Here is a 9,765-nt window from a genome sequence, read left to right as displayed (position 1 = left end):
ATCGCCAATGCACCTAACCTGCATGTCTTTGGACTGTGGGAGGAAACCGGAGCACCCAGAGGAAACTAACACAGACACAGGGAGAACATGCAAACTCCACGCAGGGAGGACCTGGGAAGCGAACCCAGGTCTCCTAACTGCGAGGCAGCAGTGCTACCACTGTGCCACCGTGCCGCCCCACATGCATGTTGTTCTGGACAGAAATGATGAAGGTGTTGTATCTGGGAAAATTCAGTTGATCCTCATTCACAGCAATTCCAATGTACATGTTGTCACAAAGAAATATCTTTCTTGTAGACCAGGGGGTTCACTGATTGACATCACAAAATTTGGGTCACTTATGCATTAATCAAAATAATCTGCCTGCCTTTGCCTGAATACTCCTTGTGTAGTCTGACTGTAATGGTTCTTCATCATTCTTTTCCATTACTAGAAAGATGTCTGAGTTACAAAAAGAGATTAAGCAAACCCTACTGTGAGTGATACCAAGCCTTCCTGAGGAGCCACTCAATCAGTCAGTTGAGAAATTTATAGGCTTAGGAGTAGAAGATTTAATGTACGTGAAAGAAGAGGACATCTTAAAAGTTCATACAACCTGTTCAGTGCCGAAAACTGCTCAGCGCCTGCAAAGATCATGGTAAGTCAGACAATAAGCTAATTATGTTGTGCTGCATTGTTTGGTTGCAACACTCTTGTACTGATATTTCATTACATTTTTCAGAAAAAAGAAGTAGTATGTTGGTTCAGTAATTAGTTTAACCTAGGTCTCCTCAAGATTCACCACAAATAAGCTCCTCAGGCTCCTCAGTAAGAAAATGGATGGACTCACGCTTCAAGCAGATGTGAGTTAAATATTTTTTGAAAATCATATGTATGATTGTATGCATGACTTATACTGTATGTTGTAATGTCTGTTTGCATGCTGTGTCAATTTTTTTTTTTATTTTACTTCAGGCATTTGCCACTTCAGCAGATGTCCAAGGAACACTCAACTTGCCTGACAGTCCTTGAATTATAATTCTTGGTATGTAGACATAATAATGCAGATATCTAATTGTAAATAATAAATTGATAAAAGTTTTTCATGTTTCAGAGTACTCTTTACAGAGTAATGAATGTAATTTTGTAATCTTTATTTTCAGGTGAAACTCTAAGCAACCAGAAGTGGATGGTGAGCATTGAAGATCACGTTGTATGTGAGGGAACACAACCCAGCTTTGTCTGTGGCCGTGCTGCTGTGTTTGCTTCATGTTACAATTTCAACCTCCAATATAGGAAGAGACTGCAAGCACCCTTGATTTTGTTCAAAGGTAAAATATTAGCTTATTTTCCATACATACATTTTCATTAAAACTGACTTTATTACACACTGCCTGTAAAACTTTGCGCACTACTCTTAGACATACAGTAAGCTTATTCTCCCTCTCATGCCCTATTAAACTTTTGTGGCCCACTATTAACTACCGTGACACACACCATGATATTTTTCTATAAATTAAATTGGATAAAAATAAATATTTGCAAATTCAGTCAACTACTTGAATCTTTTTAAGAGAATGCAAATTGTTGAGAGTGCAGGAACTAAGGAAATGTTTTGAAGATGTGTTATGGGTTCACTTTCCCACATGAACCTGAAGAGGAACCATTGCAGTCATGACAAAGTGAATGACTTTTTTTTATTTTATAAACAATAATTAAGTAGATGTGGTTTTCTTTTTTTTTTTTTGTCATTTAGATGATTTATTGACATCAACCCTGAACAAATGCCCAAGGACAATCAAGGAAAAGCTACATCCAAGAAGACTAGCCAAGTAGTCCATAACAAGAAGAACACAGTAAACCCTCATTTTTCTTATCCACTTTGTAAGATAATGGACTTTGAATGGAATTTGGGCTGAGTTCATCCAAGACCACTTTGTTCACTTTTAATTTTGACAGTCTAACAATTTTTGTCTAACATGGTGTTCATATTCTATTTTAATGTGAAAGTCAGCATTGGTGCTACTTTTAAATTTAGTAGTGAATGCTGCACTATGTTTATTTCCAGTGTTTCCCACCTCTGTTGCAACCATTTGTGTTTAACTGAAATAATGAAAGACTGCTAACAATTAAAAAAACTTGTAATGTAAAAAGCTAATCAAGATCTTAAAAATAAATGTTTATTGGAATGTTTCAAATGAAAGAAGCATTATTTGTTTACATTTAAATTAATCTGTCAGTAAATATTGCAATACAATGTCCTTATCAATGCTGTAGTGACACTATAAAATGGTATTCACAGTATTCCCACTGTAAAAATACAATACATAACTGTAGAAAATACAGTTTTAAAACTAACATTTTCTCATGTAATTTTACAGTAAAAATTTCGTTGTAATTTTACAGTAAAATACTGGCAGCAGAGTTGCCAGCCACTTACTGTACTTTTACAGTGAAGCTGCTGTAATTAACATTTACAGTATTACACTGTAATTTCATAATACAGTATTGTCATACTGTATTATGAAATTACAGTGTAATACTGTAAATGTTAATTACAGCAGCTTCACTGTAAAAGTACAGTAAGTGGCTGGCAACTCAGCTGCCTTTACTGTAAAATTACAATGAAAAATTTTACAGTGTATTTCACTTTACACGATTTCTAGTCATAGGATATGTCAGATTAGATAGATAGATAGATAGATAGATAGATAGATAGATAGATACTTTATTAATCCCAAGTAAATGTAAAGTATTACACAATGGAAGTAAAAATGTTAGGTTTGAATACACAATGGGCGGTTGGAAAATCGAGAGTACACCTTATGAGAAGGATTTAGGAGTCATAGTGGACTCTAAACTATCGACTTCCCGACAGTGTTCAGAAGCCATTAAGAAGGATAACAGAATGTTAGGTTATATAGCATGATGTGTGGAGTACAAGTCCAAGGAGGTTATGCTCAAACTTTATAATGCACTGGTGAGGCCTCATTTTGAGTACTGTGTGCAGTTTTGGTCTCCAGGCTACAAAAAGGACATAGTAGCACTAGAAAAGGTCCAGAGAAGAGCGACTAGGCTGATTCCAGGGCTACAGGGGTTGAATTATAAGGAAAGATTAAAAGAGCTGAGCCTATACAGTTTCAGCAAAAGAAGATTAAGAGGTGACATGATTGAAGTGTTTAAAATTATGAAGGGAATTAGTACAGTTGATCGAGACTGTTATTTCAAAATGAGTTCATCAAGAACACGGGGACACAGTTGGAAACCTGTTAAGGGTAAATTTCGCACAAACATTAGGAAGTTTTTGTTTACACAAAGAACGATAGAAACTTGGAATAAGCTACCAATTAGTGTGGTAGACAGTAAGACATTGGGGACTTTCAAAATTGATGTATTTTTGGAAGAAATAAATGGATAGGACTGGCGAGCTTTGTTCAGCTGAATGGCCTGTTCTCGTCTAGAGTGTTCTAATGTACCGGACGAGACCAATTCCTGACAAGCCTCTTTGCTGACTGTATGGTTCAAAACATGTGTTTATTATTCCTTGTCGCTACTTTCTATGCATTGTACTTCTAGATGAGTATTTAAATTTTTTGTCAATTCTAATGCACACAAAGCCTGCCCCTGCCACTAATGATTTTATTGAAACGAGTCATAGTCTAATTAGAGTGAGTCGCTGGGCATGTCATGGGAGCCCTCTGCTGACTGCCTCCAATTCGTTAAAATTATGTAAATGAAAGCTATGACTGAAAATCACTCAAAACGTAATGTAACATGAGCTTTACATTAAGACTGTTAAATTAGCTCATCTAGATAAACGGTGTACTTTGCTTTTTGTCCAGCATATATTAATTGGCACCTTGCATGACTCTTGTATTAAGATTTACATTTTGATACAGTATGTACTTTCAGTATATTTTTTCATCTATATTCATGTTCCAAAACTCTGCTTTGAATATATGCTAAAGGACATTCTTGTCTCTTTTATACAGTTAAACTCAATGCCTTCTCCAAATGAAGTTTAGGCATGAGCCCTTTGAGGAATTAATTACTGTTCTTTAACTTCAAAATGGAGCCAAAGTCTTTCAGTACCTCTGAAATTGTTAAAGTTTGCTCACTAATTGAATGCACAAAGGCTACATTCACACAGCAGTTCAATTCAGATGTTTTCACTCACATGTCACATATTTCTGATGTCTTAGAGAAGTGTACAACAGTAAAAAAATAAAAAAATATAAATGGAATCAGAAATTTGATTGATTTAGATCGCTTTACGTTATTTTATTTCACTGTTTATACAAGCTTCAACCAATTTTTTTTTAATCTGAGATAATAAATATTATTATTAACATCACATTTATACTGAGTCATAGGTGGATTTGTTTTCTTACAGATCAAGAGCAGGTCTTCATACAAGTAATGTAGTATAGAATATTACAACCGATTTTTTTCATAGCAAATTTTAAACCAATTTAGTATTGCTTGATATTGACATTAAGGATTAGGAGTGATTTTAAATCCAAGGCTATCCAAGAGATATATGAAATTTTATTCTTAATGTTTTAAGAGTAGGGCATTCTCAAAAGAAGGTGACAAGCAATGCAGGTCCTTGATGACATCACTATCAATCTGAATTTTGCCCTGGGTGCATTTTAGATACATTTAAATGAGATACAGTATGTGTGATTAATGAGAATTTTTTTAGTTGAATTGTGATGTGTGCTTGTCCCATATTAAACTAGGATGTATTTTATGAATGACTGAATTTCATTATCTTTCTGAAATTTTAATTGAAAGATTACTTTCTCATCATTCCTTGAACTTTTTTCACATACTGTGTAGGTGGTGTCTGAATTTTCATGCACACTAGCCATTATTACTTCAGGAATAGATAAACGTAAATGGTATGGGGAAATTGAGTAGGCTGCTTTTAACAACATTTCTAGCATCTTCCATGGATTTAATATTGCATAGTGTAGGTCAAAGGAGGTTGGAAAATGTGATTAACATTTATAGAGGCAACAGATAAGAATTTTACTCCCTTAAAATGTATCGTAAATTGATTCAGTATCTTTAGTGAATGGTGAACCACAGAATTGCTAGTAAATTGACAATATTTGTGTTGACTGGAGCACAGTACGGATTAGCTTTAGGTTTACAACATGATTTCTTTTCCATTGCAAATCAAGCAGGTGCAGATTCATGAACTCGTGCCAGTTTCCAAAATTTTATTATGAGTATTAGTAGCTCAGTAATACAACTGACAATCAGGTGGTGCCATGCTGCCTTCTGCTTTAGATCTCTGTCATGTGACCTTTCTGATATGTGGCTATTCTGAGTTCCAGATGAATGATGTAATGATTGAGTCTAATGAAATTTTGACTTTGATTTTTGATTTCCCATTTTTTGATAAGATGACATATTGGCTTGATTAATTTGGTTTTGACACTTGCATTGTTTTGACCACGTTTCATTTCCTGGTCCTCCCATTAATCCTCTGAATCTGTGTGGTGTGAGAACACCTACTCTAAGTTTAATACACTAATTAAAGTCTCCAGCAGTTATAGGTTTATGAGTACATTAATTGTTTTTCATCCAGATTCGGTGAATATATGTTAGCCAGAGTTAGTTTAGGTTAGTATATATTTCCCACTACCATGACATGCACTTCAGCAATGCTTTTGTTGCCACAGATGGAATTGTTTGGTGGATTAAAATTCCAAACCTCTGTTTTTCTTATCATAGTGTCACACATCTGTGCATGGGACTCAGCTAAAGGACTTGACAACTGGTAATTACAATCCAAGCCAGAGGGTGACACTATTGCTTAATGCCTTTTCTCTTCTTCCCTCTGCAGGACAGATGATTGATGAATGGACAATTCACCAATGATGTCACTTCTGTCTTCTGGCCTCCAGAAACTTATCTTCCTAAAAAACTGGCTCCACTGCCTTCATGGATTCAGTCACAAAGAGACAAAGTGAGGCTGCTTTAATTACTAAATAAATAATGAACATGCTCACGCTGGTGAGTTGGAGCAGGTGCGAACGGTCGTTTGGAATATGACATAAAGTGGAGCAGCAATCAGCATACACTGGATGTTCATGGTGGTCTACTACTATAGATGACATAAGACAAGTTTATATTTTTACATAGCGTGCATGCAGGGCCCATTCAGAATAGATATACACTCAATCTAAATTTCTTGCAAAACTAATTTCAAGAGTAAAACACAAAAAGCAGATATAAACCATAAAAGGAGTCACTTTTAGCTTCAGATTGAATGTAGTCTTAGAGTATATTGGATTATATTATAAAAGAAGCAACAAGTGTCTCTGGGTTACACATTTCCCAGGATAAGAAAACAACTGAATTGTAGACTTTTATTTGATATTCATTTTATTTTTTTAAAATGAAATTACCAGTACTGCTTTTTTCATATCTCACAGCATTTTAACTGTTTTTAGTTTATGTTTTGAATAACTACAGAATAGGAGGTGGTGAGAACAATTTAGAACATGAACAATACGCTGATTTATTCTTCCCATTGATGTGCACTTATGGAAAATATAATAATGCATCATACTATAGAGCATATATGCCAATTAGAATGCTTTGTGCTTACATGTTAGTTTACACTTCCCAAACATAGATCATGGTCTAGGATTTACAGTTTATCTGCATGGTTAGTGCTGACTATGAATGGTGGATCAGCTAGAGTTATGGTGGTTGTTTACATTTTTAATACAGTCGAGTCCCCAGTATTCATCTGTAATTTTAGTTTTGCATTCCCGACTAATCATCATCTTTTTTAATAAAGTAGGCATTTTAAATTATGTTGTTTTGTAAATATGTCTTTTTTCAATTCAAAAGAATGACAATCAAGCACTCTTACATCCTTGTTTTAAGCCACATTTTATTTAATTCTGAATAATGTGATTTTCAAGTCGTTTTTTTCAAGTTTTTACTCTCTCAAGAAAGCTTTGCAGGCAGTGGATGATTTTATGACAGCTGCTACTTTACATGTTCTCAATTTAATTCTTTTGTACTTTATGTAATATATAGGGAGCAAATTTTAGATGGGGTTTTGTGGGTTATCCTTGTAGTTAAGGGTGGGTTGTTTCCTTCCTATAGTTTCCTGGAATGTTATGGCCCTAAACATGGGTCACATATGGGTATGTATGCTTGACGTTTTGTATTATTACCAAGTAGATATGGCTTTAATTAAAAAATCTTATGTTTTGGCCTCTGATGTGCCATTCTGCAGTAATAAATATTATTGTGTGACATCTTTTTTACTCAGCTCTTACTAAAAGGTGTAGGATGTTAATTCCTGCAAAACACAGTTTTTCAAATTTCAGATTTGGATGTGGGTGATGATTATATAGGGCACTTCTCTGCTTTGTATTTTATCCCTTGGCTTTCCTAATTTAGCCAGTTTCCTGCTTAAATATTCTGATTGTGAACTTGTGTTCAGCACAGATGCTGAAGCTGTGATGAATCCGGTGCTAGATCAATCTCCAGCCCGGCTGGTGCATGTACACCCCCCTTCCATTCTCTTTTTATGCAAACTGGCATTTGATCTTGGTTTATTTGATTCTTTCAGGCTGCTTCATCTTTTAGCCAGAGAGCTCTCTTAGTCCCCATTCGCATATTGTATATATGTATATTTCATATTTTCTTGCCTCTTTGCTCCTCGAATATCCTTGTCCTGCTCTGCCTTATATGACAAAATAAGTATATTTATTGCAGCTGTAGATACCTTCCTTGATTCCTTGTGCTCCAAGGTGGAAACATAATACATCTCTTTTGAGCAATAAACTTTTTTTTTTATCAGTTTTCATCTAAACTTGATTTTTTTGTTTAATTTTATTTGAAGAATATAACGTTTCCTCCGGGCGTTCCGGTTTCCTCCCGCAGTCCAAAGACATGCAGGTTAGGTGGATTGGCGATTCTAAATTGGCCTTAGTGTGTGCTTGGTGTGTGGGTGTGTTTGTGTGTGTCCTGCAGTGGGTTGGCACCCTGCTCAGGACTGGTTCCTGCCTTGTGCCCTGTGTTTGCTGGGATTGGCTCCGGCAGACCCCTGTGACCCTGTGTTCGGATTCAGCAGGTTGGAAAATGGATGGATGGATGGATGGATGGATAACCAAGCCAAATTTATACAACATTAACAAAAAAATAACATTACATGTCCCTTTTCCCCAATATTAATGCTTATTCTAAAATTTTATTAAGTAGATCTTGCCATATTTTAAAAATGTTTTGAACAGATCCTCTAAGCGAGAATTAGATTTTTTCCAGTGTCAAATAGTATAGAACATCATTTACCAACTGACTTATAAAAGGTGGGCTGGGGTTTTTCCAGCTGAGTAAGAAAAGTCTATGTGCTAGTAGTGTGGTAAAGTCAATTACAATCAATTTGACCTTCTCCACTTTAAGCCCATCTGGGAGTGCACCAAACACAGCTGTTAATGGGTTAGGAGTGACTGTGACACCAAGGCTGTCTGATACGCATTTAAAGATTTTTGTCCAAAATTATGTTAATTTGGTGTACTTCCAAAAGATGTGGCCCAGTGAACCTGGAGCTAGATTGTAGCGTTTGCAGGTTGGATCTTGTCCTGGATGCATTTTTTACAATTTTAAATGAGATAAATGTTACTGATATAAGATTTTAAATAGAAGATTGAATGCTTTGTGCATATGTAGCTAGAGTATATTTTATGCATTGCTACCTTCCACTCCTTTTCTGAGATATTAAGTGAAAGATCCTTTCTCCACTGCACCCAAGGATCTTTGAAAGGAAGAGACTTTAATATGTTTTTATTTATTATTGAGATGCTGTCTTCAAGACTGATCAGTATTTCTTCTGGAATAGGAATGGGTGGGAGGTGTGGAAAATTGCGTAGGTTCCTTTTAGCAAAGTTTCTAATTTTAAAGTAGTTTTAAAATTGCATTGATGGAAAGTTAAATCTAAACCATCATTTGTTCATAAGATGCAAATGCAATATATATATATACTGTATATAAATTGCAAGTATTTCAATTGTAGACGTTTTCCAAAGATTAAATACTGTGTAAGTTTGAGGTCATCATCATGTACAGATGCAACAGATAAAAGCTTCTGTGTCTTAAAATGCTTCCACATTGGTTCCATATTCTGAGTGATCGATGAACAATTGTATTATTGGTATTATGATGATAATTTGTCCCAGTTAACAGTCTCTGATATATGCACATACCAATTCAACTGGACGCACAGTTAACTGGGACACAGTGCAATTAAGATTCAGGACTAATACTAAAAGTGTCAGAGAGCTGGCTGAATTATAGCTATCAAATGAAAATGCCATTAACCGACTCTTGGACATGAACCAGCATATCCAAGCTTTAAAAGAAGAACATCCAAATAATAAAAAAAGACTTTATGACCAACACCCTCTAAAACCCACCATATTAATCCACACCCCTTTACACAACCTCCCACCAAACCCCACCATTTGTTATATATTGCCCTGGATTGCTGTATGTCTAATCATTTTTCCTCAAATGATGATTCCTAGTAGGTTGTTGAAAGCTTAGGAACAAAAAACTATTTTAAGAGAAGTGACCATTTTCTCCCTTTCTGGACTTCAAGCTAACAATATGCAAACTGTATCACAGAACTTATGTATATTGTGGACACTAGAGGGCACTGTTGCTCCTCAAACCCAATATGATAGACATCAGGCACAAGTTAAAAACACAATGATTTGTTTTATTTCAAGGAAAACTCTTGCTTTCCATTGT

The 9,765-nt window shown here is 35.3% G+C and overlaps 1 long non-coding RNA gene across 1 annotated transcript; it reads left to right on the top strand.

Annotated features, from left to right (window-relative positions):
- The first annotated feature begins 248 nt into the window (after window positions 1–248).
- On the top strand, window positions 249–2,418 carry LOC114644480 (uncharacterized). The gene is made up of 4 exons (XR_007934124.1): window positions 249–842; window positions 955–1,024; window positions 1,143–1,310; window positions 1,736–2,418. It is a non-coding gene; the product is annotated as an uncharacterized LOC114644480 (long non-coding RNA).
- Window positions 2,419–9,765: the final 7,347 nt, after the last annotated feature.

The sequence above is a fragment of the Erpetoichthys calabaricus genome, chromosome 2 (genome assembly GCF_900747795.2).
Source record: "Erpetoichthys calabaricus chromosome 2, fErpCal1.3, whole genome shotgun sequence".
Classification (NCBI taxonomy): Eukaryota; Metazoa; Chordata; class Cladistia; order Polypteriformes; family Polypteridae; genus Erpetoichthys; species Erpetoichthys calabaricus.
The sequence above is the reverse complement of the archived record's forward strand: the minus strand, read 5'-3'. Positions and strand labels throughout refer to the sequence as shown.